General features: G+C 37.6%; 1 protein-coding gene across 1 annotated transcript in view; it reads left to right on the top strand.

The window, feature by feature from the left end:
• Positions 1-537: 537 nt before the first annotated feature.
• Positions 538-27548, top strand: part of LOC148944136 (serine/threonine-protein kinase mos-like) — a 246452-nt gene continuing 219441 nt past the window's right edge. Inside the window, exon 1 of the mRNA XM_089099838.1 lies at positions 538-856. The gene's annotated coding sequence lies outside the window, so the exon portion shown is untranslated. The remainder of the gene's footprint in view (positions 857-27548) is intronic.

Below are 27548 nucleotides of genomic sequence, written 5' to 3'. Positions count from 1 at the left end.
ACTTTTAATTACCTATGTGGTCAGAGTTTAATTAACTAGAGATAATAATATTTGCGATGTATATGTAAGGAAATTTACAAGTATTCTTTCAGAAAAAGGGAAACCAATCGGTTTTACCCTAGAAGTTGGCATGGACAGTTGCATTTCATACTCAGGGATCATTAATCCCAGTGTTTGAAAGCTACCAAATAACTTGCGAAAATTCCTATTATTCCTGCCCATTCATTGTTTTGTTTTGGTTGATTTTGAATGCACATACTTGATCACACTTTATTACGTAGCCCTTTGCTGTTAAGAGTCTGATATAATAAGGAAAGACTCCATGAAATATTCTCCTATCGTATTGCTTATACCTAATACTGTTTGAATACACCTTAGAATTTTTCAAACTTTTTAGGCTATCCTTCCTGAAATGTTCTGCTGTTGTGTTCTTAAAGTACTTACGCATATTATGCATACTGTTGCAGCCCACTATTCTAACAGTGCGTATTGCCATAAAATAATTATTTACACTAAATATATTTCAGAGGCTTTCGAAATCGTTCTCCTCATCGAGTTCCATTAACACTAATAACAAATCAGTGCACTACGAATACTAGATCAAAAACCAACCAGAAGTCTACCCTTTCCTTTGACAAGAGAGAAAGGGATAAAACACCAACTGAACGGAATCTGTCAATACCATCGGTTGATGACCTTCTAGGATCACCAAAGCGACGCTTAGGACGAACCAAGTCCATTAAAGTAGATACACCTGAAAGGGCAAAATTTCTTACGGGAGGAGAGCTAACTTCTGACTGTGCCTCTGTGCTTGGAAAAGGAAGTTTTGGAACAGTTTTTTCGGGAAAATACCATAGTAAGTTTTTCTTATTTCTATATAGCTCGATCCAAACTAATCGTCATTTCTCCAGCCCAAATTTTTTAATTGATTATTATTTAAAAACCATAATTTTGGTTAAATTTAATTCAATTATTGAAAAGCTATTCGCTAATGCAATGAAAACTCCGCATCGTAATATTTGATCGCAGTTTGGGCGTTTTTAATGAAACTTTAATATCTTGCGTTTGAATTTGTGTTTCTAGAGGATTAGGCGCTCCTTTTTCATTTTTTCATTAATGCATGTTGTGTTTACAGATCTTAGTCAATTCATTCATTCAATCATTTATCCAACTCTCAACATGTATATTAAATTGAACAAATATTAAGCAGTAACTGCTTTGAATCATAGGCAGCGCAATAGCGCTGTGGATGGCCCAATGTATTATTTATTGTTTTTTTTTCTCAGCAAGGCACTTCGTGCAGGAGTTGTCGTAGAAACTTCAAATGGGGCTCATTCAATTGAGAATTGAAAGTCCTAGTGCCATTTTTGAGAGTAAACAGTGATTGGGGGGGGGGGGGGGCTGCCGGGCCCCCAACGCCCTTTATTTCCCCAAACACATCCTATCAGGATTTTGAAAATGCCATTTTGTTCAGCACAGTTGGAAGGTCCAATAATTATGTCTTTTAGGATTTCATCCCCCCACAGGCCTCAGGGCCAGGGCTACAAGTTAGGCTACTTGTTCATTGTTAACTAGTTGTTCATTTGGAACAACAAGTTGTTAGTTAGGCTTGTTGTTCATTTAAGGTTCTTATGAACTAGATTGTCGTATAAAATTTGGTTGAGGCTCAATCAAATGGAGATCATAAGTTCTAGTGCCCTTTTAAGAGTCAAAAGTAATCGGAGGGCAACAAGGTCCGCCTCGTTCTCTTTACCTTAAATGAATATGGTCAAAACGTTGAGATAGTCATTTTGTTCAAAATAGTCCACAAATCATACAACAAGAACCTTTGGGTTGACAAAACCCCCCAGAGCCTGGGGCAAAGGGTTTAATTTTGCCCCGTGATCATATAAGGTTTTTATGGAATGCGTTGTTGTATAAACTTTGGTGAAGGCTCATTTAATTGGAAGTTGAAAGTTCTACTTCTCTTTTTAAAAATAAAAAAGGATCCAATGGAACTATTCCCCCCCCCCCAAAAAAAAAACATACACACCCTCGTTTCCACAAATGTATTTCATCGAAATTTTGAGATAACCATTTTGTTCAAAATAGTTCAAAGATCATATAACAATGCCACCGGTATTGGCTCAATCTCACAGAGTCCAGCGGCAGGGGTTGCAAGCTATGCCTATGGGGCATATGTACTTTTATAGAGGGGTGGTCAAATAAGCTTTGGAGGAGGCTCTAGCTCATTTTAAAGAGTCAAAATTGACTGGAGAGCCACTGCCTCTTCTGGAACTCCTTCATTTCCCCGAACACATTCTATCAAAATTTTGAGATTTCCATTTGGGCTTTATTTAATTATTGATGGTAATTTGGGTAATTTTTGCTTGGATAATTATTTGATTTTGTCTCTGCTCATTTGTGGTTTAACATAGCTCTTCACTTTTCTTTGAAAAATTTATTTTGTGAAAAAGTATTTTAAAGTAAAAAAAAAGGCAAAGCCAATGCCCTGATCGCCTTATGTAACTTAATAATCAAACAGTTCGTCGTTCCGAACTGTAAATAAGAAGCGACTCGGCTCAATAGTAACTGAAAGTGTAAAAGACGGAATTTTGATAAGAATAGGTACATAAAAAGAATTGTCTTTTTATGCTGCTTCTAAATATGCTGCCGATCAACAGTTATGCACTATTTAGCGCTATTTTTTACAAAATTAAGCGCTATTTTTTAAATTAAAGGAAAAAACACCCCTCCCCCTAGAAATCTGATTGAGAATCACACCACCACATTCAGCGTATCAGAGAATACTACTGTAGGTGGTTCTAGCTTTTGTCTGCAAAAGTTTTAAATTTTGCATTTTTGCCAGTTGAAAGATCATGTATGCGTGTTTTTTTGTTTTATTATTATTATTTTTTTGTTGCTAGGAGTGATCGCACCGAACCAACGGTCCTAGAAGATTGAAGGGATTTTTTTCAAAACGAAATTAAAAGTTCTTGTACCCTTTTTAAGTGACCAAAAAATCAGAGGGCAACTAGCCTCCCCCCTCACGACAACTCTTCCCCCACCCCTCCCAAAAGTCAGTCGACCAAAATTTTGGGATACCCATTTGTTTAGCACAGTTTAAAGGCGTAATAACCCTACAGCCCCCGGGGAAAGGCTGCAATTTAAAAAAATTCCATTGTTAACATATAGTATTTGTTATTAGAAGGTATACAAGACATTTTTTGTTTCGGAGGGAGGGGGTGGATTTTATGTGAAAGGAATTTTCTACGGGGTTAATTTCTGTTGGGTGTGAAGTTTTAGGTGATATGCCTTGAAGGAGAAAAATTACACGGGGGAATTTGCCACAAATCCTATAAGAAATTTGTTTTATTTATTTTACTTTCTCTTTGGAGACTCAATTTTAAAAGTTGGGATTTTCTGCGGGAACTGTCAGTGGGAAGAGTCAGTTCGGCAGGAATTCTCTAGGAATAAAATATCGTTAAAAAGTCTCTTTTTTTTTGGGAGGGGAGGGGTCGATCCATTAATGTAGGGCCCTGGGTCAGCTCTGTTATGTTTTAGAATAAAGTATTGCTAATAGTTTGTTCATTTGGGTGGGGGGGGGGCATATCTGATCTTTGACCTCTTTTTAGACCCCTTTCATAAGAACCTTATATGCCCCCGGGGTATAATGGTCAACATTTGTCCCCGGGTTCTGGCAGGTTATGTTGACCCCGGAGTTTCCATTATTTGATCTTTGAATTTTGTTTTTAACAAAATAGCTACCTTAAAATTTTTATTAGAAGTATTGCAGGACAGTGGTGTGGGGAATGGGGGCTAATTTCACTCCAATAGCTTTAGAGTCTTAAAAAGGGAACTTCAAATTTTTAATCGAATGACCCCTCCAAAGTTTATAAGACCATCCCTTCCATATGAAGTGCCTCTGGGAGGATGTCGAAAACTGGCCGGAGGGCAACCAGTCTGAATCCAATTCACTTTTCAACTGCCTCCCGCCCAAAGATTTCAGATCAAATTCTGAAACATCTATAGTGTTCAGAATAGTGGGAAAGTCAAATAATTATACCTCTGAGGAAGACAGAATCTCCACAGGCCCCGTGGGAATTGTTGTAAGTTATAGTTATTGAAAAAAGGAGGCATGTTTGATTCTCTGTTTCCAAAAATCTTAAGGGTGTTAAGATGAAACTTTAAAAAATGTTGAAGGGGATGGCAGGCAAAATAAAACACATTATAGGCGGAAAGGTTGTAAGGGCACAACAGAAATATCTAAGAAACGGCTCTGTTTATCAAGTTGAAACCTTAGAAGCACGTTGAGAGGGATGCAGAAAAGGGAATGGAGGGCAACCCGTCGTCCCTGCGCTTTTAGATGCCCCTATTAACACTAATAGAAATCATAAAAAGGCTTTTTATTCAAAATAATCAAGATAGTCTGAGAATTATGCCTCCAGGGATGTCATGTGCCACAGTCCCATGGGCAAGGAATGTAAATTATGCGATTTGTCCCTTTTTTATATGCAGCATTTAGCATTAAGAAGAGGGAAAGGTTTGATCCTGGGTGTGTCCAAAAAGGCTAAGGTTATTGAGGAGAAATTTCGGGAATGATGAGGGATATAATGCAGGGTATCAGTCATAATAGTATATGTCCCTGTAGAGCCAACTGATGGAGATAGTAGTGCCTCAGATGAATTTTATTTACTGGAAGAAATAGACAGGGTCCTAATCAGAAATATGGTATTTTTATTAGGCTTGTTTAATGCCCAGGTCAGTGGAAACAGGGAAAGATGGTATTTTAACCTAAATCAATTTGATGTAGTAAAATAAAACAGTGAGCTAATGGTTACAGACTGCTACAATTTTGTTGGTATAATAATATAGTTATAACGAATACAATATATGGTCATAAAATGGCCCATAAGTTATCATGGTATTCTCATGATGGTTAAGACAGCTAGCCTTATTGATCCATGTTATTGTTGATCGAAGACTGACTGAATCGACACACGATACAAGAGTATATAGCAGTGCTGTTGTTGATGTTCAAAATGTCTAGGGTTAGTATCTAGGGTTAATCTAAAGCTGAAAATTAGGAAGCGTAACTACCTTCCGGGAAGCTGAGACGTTGGTAGACTCCAGGATGAAACTTTCCGGGAAGAATTGAATGCTATACTCAACAGTCTGAAGACTAATGAAATAAATTGAGGAAAATAGTCTGTGAAGCCACTAATGGGGTCTTAGAGGAGAAAGTTAGAAGCAACTGAAAGACTTGTACACGAATTATTTGAGTGATTAACAAATTAAAGAAGCCTTAAAATATGAATTAAAGAGGTGTGTAGTGGAGGCTATAAATAAAATTGCTGAAAATCTTGAAGACACTACCAGATGGGATAAAAATAAAATACTGTATTGGTATGTTGATAAATTGTGAAAAAATATTCAGTCTGGACTTGTCCTAGTTAAAAATAGGAACGGGCCAAAGTTAGTGATAAGAAAAAAGTTAAAGTACTAAAGTTCACGCTAAGAATACTTCACATTAAGGATTACATATAATCTCTCTACTATTTTACATGCATGTGACAGATAGGAGGAGGAGCATGTTCACCAATTAGTTGAGGGATAGACAATTTGAAAAATAAGACAAATGCAACGAAAGTGAAGAAAGCATTAAAACGTGAATTGAATACTTGTGAAGTAGAGGCCATGAAAGAAAATGCTGAAGATCTAGAAGATAGAGTCAGACGCCATAATAATAAAATATTGTACTTGTATGTTAATAAATTGGAAGGTAAAAGTAAATCTGGACTTGCCCCATAGGAAGATAGGAACAGGGCCACAGCTAGTGATAAGAGTTAAAGTTAAAGAGTGAAATTGCCCGAGTCATCGAAACCCTTTATATGTCAACTTGATAAATTATGAGCAAGCATTTGATTCAGCTCATTTGAGGGTAAGTGCTATAATGATGCTAAGAGACGGTTTCCTCCTTACATCATGAGTTACAAAATGTTACGTCATATCCTTATTTATACAGGTCATTTTGATTAACTTTCTCCTAAAGAGCTCAGCAAAAGCAAATAGAGAATTTTGAAAGTAAAACTCTCCTAGACTAATATAATGGTGATGATCTAAGCATCCTAGATGGATGTTTTAGCAAAATGAGGGCTTAGCAAAATGGGGGCAAGGGTTGTAAGTTAAGCCCCGGAGGCCTATGAGGTTTTTATGGAATATAAATTTTGAGACGTCAAAATTTATTTTGACGGCAAAAAAGAGCTCATTAGATTGGACATTTAAACGGCTAGTGATCTTTTTATTAGTCGAAATTTATTGGAGGGCAACTAACCCCCCTCTCACACCCACCTTTTCCCAAAACACATCTAATCAAAATTATGAGATAGCCATTTTGTTCAACATAGTTGAAAGTTCAAGAAACTAGGTCTTTGAGGACAACAACCCCCCTCCCCACAGCCCTCAGGGCAAGGGTTATAAGTATTTTCATAGATAAACAAGGTTTTCATAGAAATCGTCGCCGTAGAAACTTCAAAATTGGCTCAATCGATTGGAAATTGAAATGGCTAGTGCCCTTTTTAATAGTCGAAAGTGATTCGAAGGCAACGAACACCCCTTCCACGTTAACCATTTCACCAAACACATCCAATTAAAATTTTGAGATAGCAATTTTTTCAACGTAGTTGCAGATTCTGGAAATTTGGTCTTTGAGGATGACACTCCCCCCCCCCCACAGCCCTCAGGGCAAGGGTTGTAACTTATGCCTCGGGTGAATATGAAGTTTTTATAGAAGGAGTTGTCGTAGAAGCTTCAAAAGGGGCTCATTCGATTGGAAATTGAAAGGGCTAGAGCTCTTTTCAAAAGTCAAAAGTAATTGAAGGACAACTAATCCCCCTCTCACGCTCACGATTTCCCAAACACATACAATCAAAATTTTGAGATATTCATTTTTTTCAACGTTGTTGAAAGTTCTAGAAATTAGGTCATTGAGGATGATAACCCTCTCCCCCACAACCATCAGGGCAAAGGTTTTAAGTTATGCCCTGGGGGCATATATGGTTTTATAGAAAGTTTTGTCGTAGAAACTTCAAAAAGGGCTCATTTGATTGGAAACTGAAAGGGCTAGTGCCCTTTTTAATAGTCGAAAGTGAATGGGGAGCAACTGAACCCCCCTCTCACGCCCACCATTTCCCCAAACACATTCAATCAATATTTTCAGATAGCTATTTTGTTCACCGTAGTTGAAAGTTCTGGAAATTATGTATTTGAGGATGACAAACCCCTGAGAGCCCCCAGGGCAAAGGTTGTAAGTTATGCCTTGTGACTATTTACGGTTTTTATAGATAACGTTGTCGTAGAAACTTCAAATGGGGCTCATTCAATTGGAAAATGAGAGGGCTAGTGCCCTTTTTAATAGTCGAAAGTGATTGGAGGGTAGCTAACCCCCCTCTGACGCTCGCCATTTCCCCAAACACTTGCAATCAAAATTTTCAGATAGCCATTTTGTTCAACGTAGTTGAAAGTTCGGGAAATTAGGTCTTTTATTCCCTGGGGGGCCTATAAGGTTTTTATTGAAAACTTTTCCATAGAAACTTGAAAAAAGGCCCATTTTATTGGAAATTCAAAGTGCTAGTGCCCTTTTAAGTAGTCAAAAGTGGTTGGAGGGCAAATAACCCCCCTCTCACGCCCACAATTTCCCCAAACACATCCAATCAAAATTTTGAGATATCCATTTTTTTCAACGTAGTTGAGAGTTTTGGAAATTAAGTCTTTAAAGATTATACCCCCCCCACATACCCCAGTGTAAGGGCTGTAAGTTATGCCCTGGGGGCATATAAGGTTTTTATTGTTGGGAATTGAGAGGGCTAGTGCCCTTGGTAATAGTCAAAAGCGATCGAAAGGCGGATGCCCCCCCCATGCTCATCATTTTCTCAAACACTTCCGATCAACATTTTGATATAGCAATTTTGTTGAACGTAGTTGAAGGATCCGGAAATTATGTTTTTGAGTATGAACCCCCCCCCCCCGAGGCCTCAGGGCTAAGGTTGTAAGCTATGCCCTTGGGGCATGTAATGTCATATGTTGTCGTAAAAACTTAAAAAAGGGCTCTTTCGATTGAATATTGAGAGGGTTATTGCCCTTCTCAATAGTCGAAAGTAAACAAAAGCAGAATCTTCCCACGCCCATCATTTCCCCAAACTTTTCTGAGCAACATTTTGATATGGCCATTTTGTTCAATGCAGTTTAAAGGTCTGGAAATTAAATCTTTGAGGATGACTACCCTCCCCCCATAGCCCCCAGAAAAAGGGTCGTAAGTTTTGCCTTTGGAGCATTTAACGATCTTATAGAAATTTTGTCGTAGAAGCTTCAAAGAGGGCTTATTTGATTGGAAATTGAGAGAGCTAGTGCCTTTTTTATTAGTCGAAAGTGATCAGAGGGCAAATGTCTCCCTCCACGCCAGTCATTTCCTCAAGCACTTTCAATAAAAATGTCGATATAACCATTTTGTTAAGCCTATCAGAAAGGTCTGAAAATTATCACTTTGAGGATAACAAGTCCCCCCAGCCCTCCGGGCAAGGGTTGTAATTTTTACCATATAAACTTCAAAGGGTGCTCATTGGATTGGTAATCAGACGATCTAGTGCCCTTTTTAAGCGTCAAACTGATCAGAGGGCAGCTAACCTCTCCCCCTTCATAGAAATGTTGATAGCTATTCTATTCAAAACAGTCTAAATATCATACAACAAGGCTTTTGTGGCTGAAACAATCCCCAGAGACTAGGGGCAAAGGTTGTAAGTTATGCCCAGGCAAAATTAAAGGTTATTATGGAAGGGATGGTTGTTTAACTTCAGAAGAGGCTAGCCATTTTGTTCAACTTAGTTGAAAGTTCTGGAAATTAGGTCTTTGAGGATGACGAGCCCCCTACAGCCCTCATGGCAAGGGTTGTAAGTTATGCCCTGGGGTATATAAGGTTTTTATAGAACGCGTTGTCATAGAAACTTCAAAAAAGCCTCATTCGATTGGAAATTGAAATTGCTAGTGCTCTTTTTACTAGTCAAAAGTGATTGGAAGACAACTAACACCCCTTCCACGCCCACGACTTCCCCGAGCACATCCAATCAAAATTTTGAGATAGCCCTTTTGTTCCACGCAGTTTAAAGTTCAAGAAATTATACCTTGAGCCTGACACTCCCCCCCCCCACAGTCTTCAGGGCAACAGTTATAGGCTATGCCTTGGAGGGATATAAGTTTAACTGAAATCTTTGTCGTAGAAACTTGAAAAAGGGATCATTCGATTGGAAATTCAAAGGGCTAGTGCCCTTTTTAATAGTCGAAAGTGATTTGAGGGCAACTAACTCCCTTTTCATGCCCACCTTTTCCCCAAAAACATCAAATCAAAATTTTTAGATTGCCATTTTGTTCAGCGTAGTTGATTTCCAGATAGAAATTATGTTTTTGAGGAGAAAACTTCCCCACGCCCTCAGGGCAAAGGTTGTAAGTTATGCCATGGGGGCATATAAGGTTTTTATAGAACACGTTGTCGTAGAAACTTCAAAAAGGGCTCATTCGACTGGAAATTGAAATGGCTAGCGCCCTTTTAATAGTCAAAAGTAATTGGAGGGCAACTAACCCACCTCTCAAGCCCACCATTTCCTCAAACACACACAATCAAAATTTTGAGATAGCCATTTTTTCAACGTAGTTGAAGGTTCTGGAAATTAGGTTTTTGAGGATGACAACAGTGAGTTATGCCCCGGGGGATATGAAGTTTTTATAGAAGAAGTTGTCGTAGAAGCTTCAAAAAGGACTCATTCGATTGGAAAATGAAAGGGCTAGAGCCCTTTTGTATAGTCGAAAGTGATTGAAGAACAACTAACCCCACTCTCACGCCCACCTTTTCCCCAAACATATTCAATCAAAATTTGAAGATACCCATTTTGTTCAACGTAGTTGAAAGTTCTGGGAATCAAGTCTTTAAGGATGACACCCCCCCCCCCACAGCACTCAGGGCACGGGTTGTAAGCTATGCCATGGGGGCATATAAGGTTTTTATAGAACGCGTTGTCGCAGAAACTTCAAAAAGGGCTCATTCGATTGGAAATTGAAAGTGCCCTTTCTAATAGTCGAAAGTAATTGGAGGGCAACTAACCCACCTCTCAAGCCCACCATTTCCCCAAACACACGCAATCAAAATTTTCAGATAGACATGTTTTCAACGTAGTTGAAGGCTCTGGAAATTAGGTCTTTGAGGATGACACCCCCCTCCCACAGCACTCAGGGCAAGGGTTGTAAGTTATGCCCCGGGGGAATATGAAGTTTTAATAGAAGGAATGGTCAAAGAAACTTCAAAAAGGGCTCATTCGATTGGAAATTGAAAGGACTAGAGTCCTTTTTAATAGTCGAAAGGGATGAACAACTAACCCCTATCTCACGCCCACCATTTCCCCAAACACATCCAATCAAAATTTAGAGATATTCATTTTGTTCAATGTTCTTGAAAGTTCTAGAAATTAGGTCTTTGAGGATCACAACCCTCCCCCCACCCACAACCCGCGGGGCAAAGGCTTTCAGTTACGCCCTGGGGGCATATATGGTTTTTATAGAAAGTTTTCTCGTAGAAACTTCAAAAAGGAAATTGAAAGGGCTAGTGCCCTTTTTAATATAGTAAATGGAGAGAAACTAACTCCCCTCTCACGCCCACCTTTTCCTCTAACCTGTTCAATCCATGTTTTGAGATAGGCATTTTGATCAACGTAGTTGAAAGTTCTGGAAATTATGTATTTGAGGATGAAAAACCCACGAGAGCCCCCAGGGCAAAGGTTGTAAGTTATTCCCTGGGGGTATATAAGGTTTTTATTGAAAATTTTGTCATAGAAATTTGAAAAAGGGCTTATTTGATTGGAAATTCAAAGGGCTAGTACCCTATTGAATAGTCGAAAGTGTTTGGAGGGCAACTACCCCCCTGTCACGCCTACAATTTACCAAAACACTTCCAATCAAAATTTTGAGATAGCAATTTTTTTCAGCGTAGTTGACAGTTTTGGAAATTAAGTTTTTGAAGATTATACCCCCCCCCCTCCCTTCTTCCATTGTAAGGGTTGTAAGTTAGTCTTGGGGGCATACCAAAACACTTCCAATCAAAATTTTGAAATAGCAATTTTTTTCAGCGTAGTTAAAAGTTTTTGTTAAGCCTATCAGAAAGGTCTGAAAATTATACTTTGAGGATAACAAGTCCCCCCAGCCCTCCGGGCAAGGATTATAAGTTTTACCTTGGGGACATATAGGGTTTTTATAGAAAGTGTGGTCATATAAACTTCAAAGGGGGCTCATTGGATTGGTAATCAGACGCTCTAGTGCCCTTTTTAAGAGTCAAATTGATCAGAGGGCAGCCACCCTCTCCCCCTACACACACGTCTTATTGTCCCTAAATGCGTCAAATAGAAATTTTGAAATAGCCATTCTATTCAAAACAGTCTAAATATCATATAAATATCACCTTTTCCATAAACCTCCTCAGAGACCTCAGTGCAAGGGTTGTAAGTTATGCTTGGGGGCATATAAGGCTTATATAGAAAGTTGTTGCAGATATTTCAAAAAGGCCTCATTTGATAGGAAATTTAAATTGCCCTTTTTAATAGTCGAAAGTGAGTGGAGAGTAATCGACCCCCTTCTCTCGCCCACCACTTCCCCAACCAAATTCAATCAAAGTTTAGAGATAGCCATTTTGTTCAACGTAGTTGAAAGTTCGGGAAATTATTTATTTAAGGATGACAAACCCCCCAAAGCACCAAGGGCAAAGGTTGTAAGTTATGCCCTGGGGGCATATAAGGTTCTTATAAATTGAGTTGTCGTAAAAACTTCAAAAGGAGCTCATTCAATTGGAAATTGAGAGGGCTAATGCCCTTTTCAATAGTCGAAACTGATTGAAGGGTAACAAACTACCCTCTGACGCCCACCATTTTCCCAAATACATCCAATCAAAATTTTCAGAGAGCCATTTTGTTCAACTTAGTAGAAAGTTCTGGAAATTAGGTCTCTGAGGATGACAACCCCCCCCCCCGCCCGCAGGGCAAGAATTGTAATTTATTCCCTGGGCGCATATAAGGTTTTTATTAAAAGCGTTGTCGTGTTAACTCAAAAAGGGCTCATTTGATTAGAAATTGAAAGGCCTAGTGCCCTTTTTAATAGTCGAAAGTGATTGGAAGGCTTGAAATTTTTATAACAAAGATCGATGTGGGTATAATGTATGATTTTTTGTCTTTGTTGTTGTTTAGACCAGGGCACTTCGTATCGAAGGAGTTGTCGTAGGAACTTCAAAATTTCTCATTTGATTGAAAATAGAAAGGGCTGATGTCCTTTTTAATAGTCGGAAGTGATTGGAGGGTAACTAATCCCCCTCCCACGCCCATCCTCCACTTTGCATTTATGTTTAAAAACTAAATTCTGCCTTAAGATTAAATCAAAATGCACTGTGTTCATGCTAATACTCAATAAGGCATCTCAGCAGTATCCCAAGAACGACTGAGGGTATTATGTTCATACTTTCGGGGCTACTTCTGCTCTTAAAATTTAACCAACTCAAAATAGCGTAAGTGTATCCAACCTATCAAAGAAAGTAAGCAGATTTTTTTTTGCGAATGGTATCACGTTTTCCATGTCAGGTCAACTAGAGGAGGTATGAAACGAAATTAAACACTACTATTTATGTCCAGTTTGTAAGAAGGTGTAATTTTTCTCCAGCATACAAATAGCAGGGCAAACTATAAAGTCTTAAAAAACGAAAAGATTTAAAGCATTATTTTCTTTTCCCTGAAAAGACTATGTCAATGTAAAACGAACAGAAGTTAATTAAAAAATCTTTTTCCGCAAAATAAGTTTTTCAAAAAAGTAAAGAACTCCACTACAAAAAAAAATTGAGCAACATTTTCGGCAGCGGGCTGTCGTGTCTCAACATCTAAGATATCAGAATCTCGGGTGTCTTCTTCTTCAGAATTTTGTCACCGTCAGTAGGCACTTATGCTTCCTCCTCCTCGCTATCAGATAGGTCCTCCATTTCAGACTGCTCACTATCAATCTCGTCAAAGATATCCCGGATTTCACCTTCATTTTGGATGCGCCGACTTCTTCTAGAGGGTCCTAAGAAAAGGAACTATTAGACAAGGACGAGAAAGAGCAATAAGCACCAGCTGGTATCAAACTAATCATAGTCAGTATTATATCTTCCGTTACACACTGTCCTCAGCTGAGGACACGATAAGTAAGACTGCAGATGTCCTTCAAAACTTGTTTGACATCTGCATTCTGCATTTTTTTAACGACATGAAGATATGTTCTTGAGCCGGCTAGATGTCCCACAGATCGTTTCTTGTTGCTTTCTCTCTTTCTAGTGAAAAACATCAACTTATGCATACTGTCCTCAAATGAGAACACTCAACTTTTATACCAGCGCTCCCTAACCAAAAAAAGTCACAGCCATTCGAAAAAGTTTTCTCTAAAAGTTACTGTCAAACATTCAATTATTCATGCTACAAAATACAAATGCCTCAGATTCATATTTACCGAGTTATAAAATTTCAACTCTTACCTGGTTCAGGACTTTTCTTCTATCTGACATGATAAATCTAAGAAAAATCTCCAAAATTCTGTCTACTCCTGGACTAAAGCGAAAAAGAGATGACACGCAGGACTGACTTTTGCAAAACTGACTTTTGCAAAATATCATAGGCAGCGAGCTAGCGCTGCCTAAGTGAAGAACGATGTGGGCACAATATGTTTTTTCTCCACCCGGGCACTTCGTATCGAAGGAGTTGTCGTAGAAACTTCGAAAAGGGCTCATTCGATTGGAAATTGGAACGGCTAGTGCCCTTTTCAATTGTGGAAAGTGATTGGAGGGCAACTAGCCCCCCACCCACGCCCATCATTCCCCCAAACAAATCCAGTCAAAATATGAGATAGCCATTTTGTTCAGCGTAGTTGATTTCCAGATAGAAAATATGTTTTTTAGGAGGACACTCCCCCACAACCCTCAGGGCAAGGGTCTTAAAGCTATGCCCTTGGGGGATAAAGGTTTTTATAGAAGGCGTTGTCGTAGAAACTTCAAAACAGGCTCATTCGATTGGAAATTCAAAGAGCTAGTACCCTTTTTAATAGTCGAAAGTGATTTGAGGGCAACTACCCCCCCCCCCCACGCCTATCATTCCCCCAAACACATCAAATCAAAATTTGAGATAGCCATTTTTTTCAGCTTAGTTGATTTCCAGATAGATAACATGTTTTTGAGGAGGATACTCCCCCACAACCCTACTGGGCAAGGGTTTTAAGTTATGCCCTGGGGCATATAAGGTTTTTATAGAAGGCGTTGTCGTAGAGACTTCGAAACAGGCTCATTCAATTGGAAATTCAAAGGGCTAGTACCTTTTTTAATAGTCGAAAGTGATTGGAGGGCATCTAGCCCCCCCCCCCCTACACCCATCATTCCCCCAAACACATCCAATCAAAATTTTGAGATAGCCATTTTGTTCAGCGTAGTTGATTTCCAGATAGAAAATATGTTTTTGAGGAGGACACTCCCCCACCACCCTCAGGGCAAGGGTTTTAAGTTATGCTCTGGGGGCACATAAGGTTTTTATAGAAGGCGTTGCCGTAGAAACTTCAAGACAGGCTCATTCGATTGGAACTTCAAAGGGCTAGTACCGTTTTTAATAGTCAAAAGTGATTGGAGGGCATCTAGCCCCCCCCCTACGCCCATCATTCCCCCAAATACATCCAATCAAAATTTTGAGATAGCTATTTTGTTCAGCGTCGTTGATTTCCAGATAGAAAACATGTTTTTGAGGAGGACACTCCCCCACAACCCTCAGGGCCAGGATTTTAAGTTATGCCCTGGGGGCATATAAGGTTTTTATAGAAGGTGTTGTAGTAGAAACTTCAAAACAGGCTCATTCGATTAGAAATTCAAAGGACTAGTAAAATTTTGAGATAGCCATTTTGTTCAGCATAGTTAATTTCCAGATAGGAAATATATTTATGAGGACGACACCCCACAACAACCCTCAGGGCACGGATTATAAGTTATGCCCTGGGGGTATATAAGGTTTCTATTGAAATCTTTGTCGTATAAACTTTAAAAAGGGCTCATTCGATTTGAAATTCAAACGACTAGCGCCCTTTTTAATAGTCGAAAGCGATTTGAGGGCAATTAACCCCTCTCTCACGCCCACCTTTTCCCCAAACACATCCACTCAAAATTTTTCGATAGCCATTTTATTCAACGTAGTTGAAAGTTTTGGAAGTTAGGTCTTTAAGGATGACAACCCCTTTCCCCACAGCCCTCAGGGCAAGGGTTGTGAGTTATGCCCTGGGGGTATATAAAAGTTTTATTGAAAGCGTTGCCGTAGGAACTTCAAAGAGGCTCATTGAATTGGAAATTGAAAGGCCTAGTGCCTTTTTAATAGTTTAAAGTGATTGGATAGTGACTAACGCCCCTCTGACGCCCACCATTTTCCCAAACACATCGAATTAAAATTTTGAGATATTCATTTCCTCAACGTAGTTGAAAGTTCTGGAAATTTTGTCTTTTAGGATGATAACCCCCTCAGAGCCCTCAGTGCAAGGGTTGCCAGTTATGCCCTGGGGGTATATAATGTTTTTTGTTGAAAGAGTTGTCGTAGAAACTTCAAAAGGGCTCATTCAATTGGAAATTGAAAAGGCTAGTGCCTTTTTTAATGGTCGAAAGTGATTGGATAGTGACTAAAGCCCCTCTCACGCCCATCATTTTCCCACATACAACCAATCAAAATTATTAGACAGCCATTTTTTTCAACGTAATTAAACTTGCTTAAAATTAGGTCTTTAAGGATGATAACCCCCTCTGAGACCTCAGTGCAAGGGTTTTAAATTACCTCCTAGCGACATATAAAGTTTATATAGAAATTTGTTGTATATGATTTATAGAATAGATTTTACTCTCCCTCGAAATATGTATTTACAAGATATTCTACCTATTCATGAGGTAGAAACTTTGTGAGTCACTGGCTGGACGCTGGTCTTCTTCATTATTCATCAAAAGAAGTAGAAATCTGGTAAAAACGAATGTGGCATTTCAGAATCCTTGCAGAATAGTTGAAACATCTAAGAGCTATGCTTTTCTAACAGAATTAATAATCAAAATTAGTATTTGTTTTTATTCCTCGAAAATTACTGTATACAAAACTTCGAATACCGTATCATAGAATTCATCATTTATCTTTGAATATTAGTGCGTCGAAAAAAAACTCCTTCAGGCAAACTTCAGAAGTATATTAGAACTGCGGGATGTGGCTATAGTTATCGTGAATGAAAATTAACTTATCCAATCTGTGTGGACTGAGGCCATTTCTTTTCTAAGTCACTATCATAGTCACTATCAGGCCTACCACCAAAAATAGTCTTTTTGCGGTCACACTAGTCGCAGGAATAGACAATAACTTGCTGGCAAGTGCGGCAACGTAGGAAATTTCATCGCGATTGTGTCTTCGGAACACAAGAACGTTGCCGTCACCGTCGTCTTCGGTTTCTTCCTATGTCTTTAAAAGGATGAAGTATAGTGCAACTTGATTCCTGATTGGTTTCAGCTCTTCCCGATTCGCTTCTCTTTTTTAGACAACCTCCTTGTTCTCTTTTTCAGCCTTCTTTTTTTTGGCAATGTTTCTTCAAACTAAAAAAATTCAAAGAAAATCATTTTTTCAAACGACCTCTTTTACACACCACCCAGGAGGTAGAGGTCAAGTCCCCTTTTTTTGTATAGAGGTATCGCCATTAGCCACAAATCCTCTGATTAATTTTCATTAAAAACAATTATTGAAAATTTCAAAAATTGTTTTTAATGAAAATTAAAATAAAACAAGTTCTTACTAAGCCAAATTTAATGAATGTATATTTTTAAAAAAATATTTAGTATGGTCCACTAAGCCTCCTTTAGAGCCCGTGGTTTACATTTATAAAATTCACATATATTGTGTATTATATTTTTAAAACAACTCTTTTCCATACCATCCAAGAGGTAGAGATATAGGTACTTTGTTTTTTTTTAGAGGTTTCGGCAGTTTCTTTTAATCGTTGATTAGTCATATATTACTTGTAAATAGTGCAAGCAAGTGAGAAACTAATAGCCACCTTACTAGTTGTCTACTATAGCCACTAATCCTCTCTTTGATTTCTATTAATTATATTTACTCAAATTTAATATACATACATTATGAAAAAGTATTGAGTATCTTCCGCTAAGTTTCCCAGAACCCAAGTTTTCCCATATGAAGTAACTTCAAAAGGCAAGTTTTTTTCAAAAATAACTTGAATAAAACACTTAACAATCAATGCAATTTTGATAAGACATTCCAGTGTTCGAACTTTTTTAGATATTTTAAATGGCGGATCCGTAATAAACACCAAAATATTTTGAGCCTTATAGCAGTAAGATTTTTGAATGTGTCAATCATAATTTTTCTCAAGCATACAAATAGCAGGCCAAACTATAAATTCTTAAAAAAACGAAAAGATTTAAAGTATTATTTTCTTTTTCCCTGAAAAGACTAAGTCAATATAAAACGAGCAGAAATTAATTAAAAAAACTTCTTCCACAAAATAAGTTTTTCAAAGAAAAGTAAAGAACTCCATTAAACAAAAAATGAGCAAAAATAAAATCAAATAATCTACCAAGCGTGAAACTACCACAAATCAGCATCGATAAATAAATGAAGCCGAAAACGAGCAGAAATTACAATAAATAACCGAGTGAAACTCAAAACGAGCAGAAATTAACATAAGTTGGGCTCAAAACCCCTATGCCTTCCCAAGGCCAGAAACCCTACTCTTAAAAAAAAAAATAGTGACAACTCTATATGTATCCATAGCAAAGAAAAAAATTAGGCCAATTGCACAACTTTCTCCGTAGGTAGTGAGGATTTTTCATAGTATTATGAACAAAACTTTATTCTTTTCCTGTACCTTGTAAGAAAATAAGAAGATACCAATCCTTAAGACTAAGAATTGGTGTAAGTCCTTGAAACCAAATATCGGTGCTAGCTCTAAATTCGGATAAGACAAACATATTCAAAAACAGAAAGGAGCGTTATAAAATTCTGTTAGCTCAAAGCCTAAGCGAGGGCAATTATCATAGAAAGCGAAACTAATTATGCCAAGGCAGCTAAAACGGTAACTGAATGTAAAGAATCAAAGAAAGAAAAACTCAACCCCTCCTTTTCTCCAAAATTGAAAATCCTAGAAATGCGCATGACTTAAATTATTGGATTTAGCATCTGCAAAAGTGTTTTGCTCTGTCATATTAAAGCTAAATAATTAAGCTACTGCAACTTATGCAAGCAACGCAATTGGTGCCATACCTCCTCCCTCTGGCTCCAAACATGCCCTGGACAAAAAACGTTTCATTAGCAGCTGACAATAAACTTAAATAATCTTAAATAATTTTAGCACAATTCTGAAACATTAGAAGTTCTTATTAACTGTTAGGTTGCCCCTTGTGGTAAAACAATTTTTAAATGGTCCTGCCACTTTGTGGATCCCTCTCCCACTATTCATGAAATTCCAGCCATTTACCTGTTGCAGTGTTGATTAGAAGTCAGCACTAGAAATTTCTGTCTTTGCTAAAATTTAATCCAACCCCCCTTTTAGAAATCTTGGATAGGCCACTCCTCTAAGTCATGCCTGTGAGAGGGGACAGTAGAAAACCACTTTGTTGGCTCACCCCATTTCTTTCTTCTTTCAAAATCATGAATAATTCAAATTCGCTCCATTGTTCAGTGACTGAGAAAAATACACTAAATCATTGATCGCAGAAATACGCGACTGTATACGCGGCCGAGACAGTAGTAAACAAATATTTTTTATTATGAGTGTACTGGTTAAATCTCTCTACAGTGGTTACTACGAACTGTTTGATAGTATGATTAAACAGTTTGTGGTAACTAACGAGCGACGTGGCTCAACAGTAACTGAAACAGAATTTTGGTATCAATAGATACATCAAAAGAATCAGCGTATTAGGCTGATTCCAAATATATAAGATTTATTAAGTTTAATGTTGCCCATCAAGCTAAGTGTCTGAATAAAATTTGCCAGATTTTCGAAAAAGGGGGAAACACCCCCTAAAAGTCACAGAAATTATTTCGCATATAAATGGGTTACCCCTCTTCTCAATACCTTGCTCTTTACGCCAAAGTTTGACTGTTTTGTCTCTATTTTTTAAGAACGGCTCCTGAAACACAAGGGCCGTTTAATTAGAATGACAATCTTTTCAAAAGAGCTAAAAGCTTTAGTGTATAGAGCAATGTATTGAGAAGGGGGGGGCAACTTTTTCATATACGGAATAATTTCTGTTCGTTTTGACTTTTAATGTTGCTCTAATTTGAGTTATAAAAAATTATTTTTTTTAACTCATTTTTCATGAAGATCGATTCCGTTGCTCCCCTTTATGAAAAATCAAGCAGATTTTCTCAGTCTCGTAACTTTTGATTGGTAAAACTAAACTTACAAGTTTCATATATCCGTTTTGGTAACCCAGAATAAAACATTACCTCTTCTCTCAATCATAAAAAACGTGCTTTAACGGTTCTAGGCGTTTAACCCCCGGTGATTACCCCCCAGAAAATACCCCACCTAGAAAATAGCCCTCCGGAAAATACCCCCGCGGAAAATGCCCCCCAACGGAAAAAAATCTCCATAAAATGCCCCCAGAAAAATATCCCCCCCCTGTGGAAAATATACCCCACTGAAAATGCTCCTCAGGAAAAATCTCCTCCTCTGCGGAAAATACCCCCGGTAAATCCCCCCCTCCCCGTGAAAGATAATGCTTTCCAAATTTGAAGTTTTTATTCAAGTTTTTTCCGAAGGGGGAGGAATTTTGGTACTTGTGTATTATGCACCACTCACTCGAGTTTACACTGTGTAAAGCTCGAGAACAAACCGGTTTCGTCGTTAGTTTCTTTCAGCTTAGTGCAAGACAAGACAAAAGCAAGTGACAGAATATATTTGTGCTACATATTTACACATAAGGAGGGGGGTGAAGTATTATGACAGTTAGAAGTCAGAAAACAATTCTTACCTCATAATATGCAGAATAATTATGCCTAACATATTTTGCATGCACACCCGCTATACTTTACCCCCCTCTTAATGTGGAAATCTATATCCCTAATTTGTTTCTAAAGTAACGAAGAAACTAACAAAAAAACCAGTTTGTTTTCGATTTCACACACTGTAAACAGGAGTGAGTGGCGTCTTACTATTAGATGAAAAAAACATGTTTTAAAAAAAAAATGAATTTCTGACCATTTTTAAATAATACCGGGAAATCCGGCTATCTTTCCATGAAAAATTCTGTTACTTTTGTTTTATACGCCAGTTTCCCTCCATCACGTTTGACTCTTAAAAGGGAATTAGAACTATAAATTGGAGGGCAGCCAGCAACCTCCTTCATGCCAATAATTTCCTCAAACACATCCAATCAAAATTTTGAGATGGCCATTTTGCTCAGCTTAGATGAACGGTCCAGAAATTATGTCTATCTGGATGACAACCCCACCCAGACCTCAGGGCAAGGACTGCGAGTTACTCCCCGAGTGCACATAAGGTTCTTATGGAAAGAGTCGCTGTTCAAACCTCTGAGCGGGCTAATTGAATTGGAAATCGGAAGTTCTAATGTCTTTTTTAAGAGTCACAGTGACCAGAGGACAGCTAGTCCCCCTCTCCCCCTCCTTGTCGTATTATCCCCAAATGTATCCGACCGAAATTTCGAGATAGCCATTTGTTCAAAAGTAATGCAAAACAAGGCCTTTAGAGTTGACACAATCACTGGAGTCTGGGAGTAAAGGTTGTAAGTTTTGCATCGGGGGCATAAAATGTTTTTTACGGAAAATGCAATTATATTTCTCGGTATTTTTGAGTGGTTCTGCTTATATACTCTTTCGAAACCTGCATACATATAGTTTTGTTTGTTTAATTGGAACTCTTGTTAAACGCTCCCTAAAAGTTTCACCTCAAGTCTCTTAGCGTAATCAGAGGCAACGCTGTAGCGCTGCCTATAGTAAAGGCCATACGGCTTCAATGTTTTATTATTATTATTTATTATTATTTTTTTTTCTCAGAGGCACTTCAAATGGAAGGGGTTGTCGTAGAAGCTTCAAAGGGGGCTCATTCGATTGGAAATCGAAAGTTCTAGTGCCCTTTTTAATAGTCGAAAAGGATTGGAGGGCAACTAGCCCCCCCCCACGCCTATCATTCCCCCAAACACATCCAATCCAAATTTTGAGATAGCCATTTTGCTCAACGTAATTGATTCCCAGATAGAAAATATATTTTTTAGGTGGACACTCCCCCACAACCCTCAGGGCAAGGGTTTTAAGTTATGCCCTGGGGACATATAAGGTTTTTAGAGAAGGCGTTGTCGTAGAAACTTCAAAACATGCTCATTCGACTGGAAATTAAAGGGCTCGTGCACTTTTTAATAGTCGAAAGTGATTGGAGTGTAACTAGCCCCCGTCCCCCCCCCCCCAACCATCATTTCCCCAAACACATCCAATCAAAATTTTCAGAAAGCCATTTTGTTCAGCGTAGTTGATTTCCAGATAGAAAATATATTTGTGAGGAGGTCACTCCCCCACAACCCTCAGGGCAAGGGTTTTAAGTTATGCCCTGGGGGCATATAAGGTTTTTATAGAAGGCGTTGTCGTAGAAACTTCAAAACAGGCTCATTGGATGGGAAATAAAAGGGCTAGTGCCCTTTTTAATGGTCGAAAGTGATTGGAGTACAACTAGCCCCCCCCGCGCCCAACATTTCCCCAAACACATCCAATTAAAATTCTGAGATAGCCATTTTGTTCAGCGTAGTTGATTTCCAAATAAGAATTATGTTTTTGAGGAGGACACTCCCCCAGAACCTTCATTGCAAGGGTTTTAACATACGCACTGGGGGCATATAAGGTTTTATAGAGGGCGTTGTCGTAGAAACTTTAAAAAAGGTTCATTCGATTGGAAATTAAAAGGGATAGTGCGCTTTTTAATTGTCTAAAGTGATTGGAGTGCACCTAGCCCCCCCTCCCTACGCCCATCATTCCCCTCGACACATCCAATAAACATTTTTAGATAGCCATTTTTGTTCAGCGTAGTTGATTTCCAGATTGAAAATATATTTTTGAGGAGGAAACTCCCCCACAACCCTCAGGGCAAAGGTTTTAAATTATACCCTGGGGGCATTTAAGGTTTTTATAAAAGGCATTGTCATAAAAACTTAAAAACAGGAACTGTGAATTTGAAATTAAAGGGATAGTGTCCTTTTCAAGGGTAGAAATTGATGGGAGGCTAAATAGCCCCCCCCTACGCTCCTAGTTTCCCCCAGCCCATCCCATCAAACGTGGGTGATCTACCGGTTTTTCAGCATAGCTGATTTCCAGATAGAAAATAGGTTTTTGAGAAACACACTCCTCCAGAACCTTCAGGGCAAGGGTTTTAAGATATGCCCTGGGGGCATATAAGGTTTTTATAGAAGGTGTTGTCGTAGAAACTTCAAAAAAGGTTCATTCGATTGGAAATTCAAAGGGATAGTGCCCTTTTTAATAGTCAAAAGTGATTGGAGGGCAACTAGCCCCCCCCCCCCTATGCCCATCATTTGCCCAAACACATCCAATCAAACTTTTGAGATAGCCATTTTGTTCAGTGTAGCTGATTTCCAGATAGAAAATAGGTTTTTGAGGAGGACACTCCCCCACAACCCTCGGCAAGAGTTTTAAGTTATGCCCTGGGGGCACATAAGGTTTTTATAGAAGGCGTTGTCGTAGAAACTTCAAAACAAGCACATTCAATTGGAAATTCAAAGGGCTAGTGCCCTTTTTAATAGTCGAAAGTGATTTGAGGGCAACTAGCCCCCCCCCCCGCCTATCATTCCCCCAAACACATCCAATCAAAATTTTGAGATAGCCATCTTGTTCATCGTAGTTGATTTCCAGATAGAAAATATATTTTTGAGGAAGATAATCCCCCATAACCCTCAGGGCAAGGGTTTTAAGTTATGTCCTGGGGGCATATAAGGTTTTTATAGAAGGCGGTGTCATAGAAACTTCAAAAAAGGCTCATTCGATTGGAAATTCCGAGGGCTAGTGCCCTTTGTAATAGTCGAAAGTGATTTGAGGGTAGCTAACCCCCCTCTCACGCCCACCTTTTCTCCAAACACATCCAATCAAAATTTTAAGACAGCCATTTTATTAAACGTAGTTTTAAGCTCTGGAAATTAGGTCTTTGAGGATTACAACTTCCCCAAAGCACTCAGGGCAAGGGTTGTAATTTAAGGATTCTCCGAATCCTTCATATTATTTCTTATGGAAGGATGCTCGTATAATCTTTAGAGAAGGCTCGTTTGATTGGAAATTGAAAGTTCTTGTTCACTTTTTAAGAGTCAAAAGAGATTGAAGGGCAACTAGCCCCTCTCCCTCCTCCACGCCCTCAATGCATCGAATAAAAATTTTGAGATCGACATTTTGTTAAAATAGTTCAAAGTTCTGATAATAAAAACTCCGGTGTCGTTACAGCCCACCAGGGCCCAGGGGTAGGCGTTGTAAGTTATGCCCTGGGGTATAACTTATCAAGGGGGGTTTATAACTTATGGGAAGTGGTTTTGTATGGGAAGAACACATAGGGAATCTATTATAATTATCCAATTATAAGGTTAAAATACATACTCTGTGATAGATGCAAAATTGCTTTGGCACACAAATTCCAATTAAGGTCAATTCCAAACAGCCGTCATCCCTTTGTGTCAGCAAGTGAAATGGTCTAAACCCCCTTATTGGAGCTATTTTTTCAATCCATTCATTGTTGTCAATCGCTGTCCGCAAGTTATGCAAGCTGACTATTGTTCATATATAAGGTTTTTATCAAAGAGGTAATCGTATAGGCTTTGATAAAAGCCCCATTAGAGTTAAATTGAAAGTTCTAGATCCGTTTTTTAAAGTCAAGAATAATCGGACAGTAAGCACCCCCCCCCCCATGCCAAAAAAAAACTTGAAACATTTTGTAGTCAAAAACGAACAAAAATTAATTTAAAAAAAACTTTCCGAAAAATAAGTTTTTCAAAGAAAAGTAAAGGCCATTTTAAACTTAACCTCAGGAGATACAAATACCTGTTAAAATTCAAACTCAAAACGACCCGAAATTACTAATAAAGAATAAATGAAACCCAAAACGAACAGAAATTAAATAAACAATCATAGCAAATAACATACAACAAGTAATAATATAAATGAATAAATAGATCTTAAAGCGAGTAATGCTTAGATCGAATATGAAAATCTAGCTTAAAACGAAAACAAATATTTTGATATTAAAGTATAAATGAAACTTAAAACGAACATAAATTAAATAAAAATCAATGCGAACAAACACACAATATATATTAATGAAAATGAATAAATGAATCTTAAAACGAGTGAAACTTAAATTAAATATGCAAATCAAGTTTGAATCGAATAAAAATAACTACAAACAAGGGTTTGGGTATCGTCTCACTGCAGAAGCCTAAAACCTACTGCGTCATTGGCGCTTTACTGAAAACGAATTATATTACAAATGTTTTCTTTTGTACTTAATATTGAAAATAAATATTAAAAGTACAGTAAAATTTTGAACTGATGAGTTTTTAGCAATTAATATCATTATGCATCAAATATTCAGTTTAGTTTATTAGTTCTTTTCAAGATTGGTCAAGACAAATATAGTTTCACTACAAGCCATTTCTGTCAATGGTGGGAACTTATTGCATGCTTATTATTGTTCATGAACGTTGCAGCATGCTCTTTTTTCTCATCGTCAAACATGCATATTAATTTTTTTCTCTTCGCGAAACTGATTTTGTTTATGGAACTTGTTGCATGATGATTTTAGCTCGTAGAAATATTTTTCTTATCGTGAGCCTGATCAAACAGTTCGTGGTAACGAACTGTAAGTAAGGAGCGACCCGGCTCAATGGTAACCGAAACTCTAAAAAACGGGATTTTGATACCAATAGATACATCAAAAGAATCAGATTTTAATTTTGATTTCAAATATATAAGTTTCATTAAGTTTAATCTTACCCATCAAAAGTTACGTGCCTGAGAAAATTTGGCTGATTTTCGAAAAAGGGGGAAAGACCCTTAAAAGTTATAGAACCTTAATGAAAATCACACCATCATATTCAGCGTATAAGAGAACCCACTGGAGAGGTTTCAAGCTCCTATCTACAAAAATGTGGAATTTTGCGTTTTTTGCCTGAAGAAAGATCACGGATGCGTGTTTATTTGTTTTTTTTTTGTTGTTTTTTTTTTCTTTTACCCATGGGTTATAGTATCGAACCAGGGGTACTATAATAAAGTTGGAGGGCACATTGGAACAGAAATTAAAAGTTATATTGCCCTTTTTAAGTGAACGAAAAAATGGAGGGCACCGAGGCCACCTCCCACGCTCATTTTTTTCCCAATGCTACCCGATCAAAATTTTGATATAGCCATTTTGTTCAGCATGATCGAAAATATGATAAAAATGTCTTTTAGGATGACTTGATCCCCCAAAGTCCCCAGGGGGAGGGCTGAAAGTTATGAACTTTACTCAATGTTAACATATAGTATTGGTTATTGGGAAGTATACAGACTTTTTCAGAGGAGGTTTTTCTGGTAGGTGGGGGAAGGAGAGGGTCGGGGGCTATATGGAAGGATCTTTCCAAGACGGAAGTTTTCATGGGGGAAGGGACATTGCTATGAAGGGGGCGCCGGATTTCCCAGCATTATTAAAGAAAAAGATCAGGAATTAAATAAAAAAAAACAAGTTTTTCAACTGATCAACTGATTGTGATTAAGAGGTCATTTTTAAAGAACTGGAAAAAAAATTCGAACTATAGTTTAGAGAGCAGGGTATTGACTAGGGGGCGAACCCCCTAATATACGTGTTAAAAATTTATGAATATAGTAGTTCGTTACGTAAGTTAATTCTAAGTTACGTATATTTATTACTAATAAAAACGTTCGTAAATGAAATTAAACAAGTTTCGAGAAAGCCATTTAACCAAATATAATATGCAAATTTTGTTTTAATTATTCATGTACGGTGAGCCAAAATCAAAACCTGCATTAATTCAAAAACGTTCAAAAATTAAATAAAAAAAACAAGTTTTTTTAACTGAAAGTAAGGAACGACGTTAAAACTTAAAACGAACAGAAATTATTCCGTATATGAAGGGGCTGTCCCCTCCTCAACGCCTCGCTCTTTACGCTAAAGTTTGACTTTCTCACATCTCTATTTTTTTAAACAATAAAAAAAACTTTAGCGTAAAGAGCGAGGCGTTGAGGAGGGGACAGCCCCCTTCATATACGGAATAATTTCTGTTCGTTTTAAGTTTTAACGTCGTTCCTTACTTTCAGTTAAAAAAACTTGTTTTTTTTATTTATTTTGTTCAAGGAACGAATTGCGTGCCAATTTTAGTTTGTGGAACTTGTTACAGGTTGATTTTCTCTACGTAAAATTTGTATATTGATTTTTCTTCTCTTGAAACATGTTACACGTTGATTTTTATCTCCTTGAAAATGAATAGTGATTTTTTTATTATGAAACTCGTCTTGCTCGTTAAACTAATTACATGCTGATTTTTGTTCGCAAAACTTGTTGCATGTTGATTTTTCTCCTCATGAAACTCGTACATTTATTTTTTCTCCTCATGATGAAACTTCTTTCTCATCGTTGAGAAAATTTAGAACTTGAGCGGAACTTTTTTCTTATTTGGGCAACCTCAGCATTAAAGTGTAACTTTCTCTCGTTTTTGTAAAAAATCAGAATCGAAGTGAAGCTTTTTTTCTCATCTATGGAAAAATTCAAAAGAGAGCTAGAACTTTTCATCACTTCTTTGGGAAAACTAAGAATTAAAGTGGAACTTTCACTCTCCTTGGAAAAAATTCAGAATCGAAGCATAACTCTTTTTATCTTCAACGGAAAAATTCAGAAATAAAAATTGAATTTTTTTCTCTTCATCGAAAAATTCGTCATGAACAAGTTCTTCTTTCATTAGCTTTGTTTTTACATTTTCGTACGCCCCTTGAACATCATATTGATCAAAAGGCTTAATGTTTTTAATTTTGAACAATTTCTTCTTTCACTAACATTGTTTTTTTTATATTTCGTATACTCCTGCAACATAATATTGATCAAAACCTTAAATTTTTAGATTTCGAGAAATTCTTCTTTCTTTAACACTGTTTTTTATATTTTCGTTGACTCGAGTAACACAACATTGTTTAAAACGCTTTACCTTATTGCTATTGACCAAATTCTTCTTTCATAAACCTCATTTTACATTTTCGTACTCTCCTGCTACAACATATTGATCAAAACCCTTAATTTCATTAATTTCGAACAACTTCATTTCATTGATCATTAACCTTTCATTACATTTACATTTTTTGTATATTGCTGCAACATCATATTGATCAAAACGTTTTATCTTATTAATTTCGAGCAAGCTCTTCTTTCATTAACCCTGTTTTTTTTTGCATTTTCGT

This window comes from Artemia sp. Qi Xiang Cuo, chromosome 14 (assembly GCF_049724085.1).
Source record: "Artemia sp. Qi Xiang Cuo chromosome 14, ASM4972408v1, whole genome shotgun sequence".
NCBI lineage: Eukaryota > Metazoa > Arthropoda > Branchiopoda > Anostraca > Artemiidae > Artemia > Artemia sp. Qi Xiang Cuo.
The sequence above is the reverse complement of the archived record's forward strand: the minus strand, read 5'-3'. Positions and strand labels throughout refer to the sequence as shown.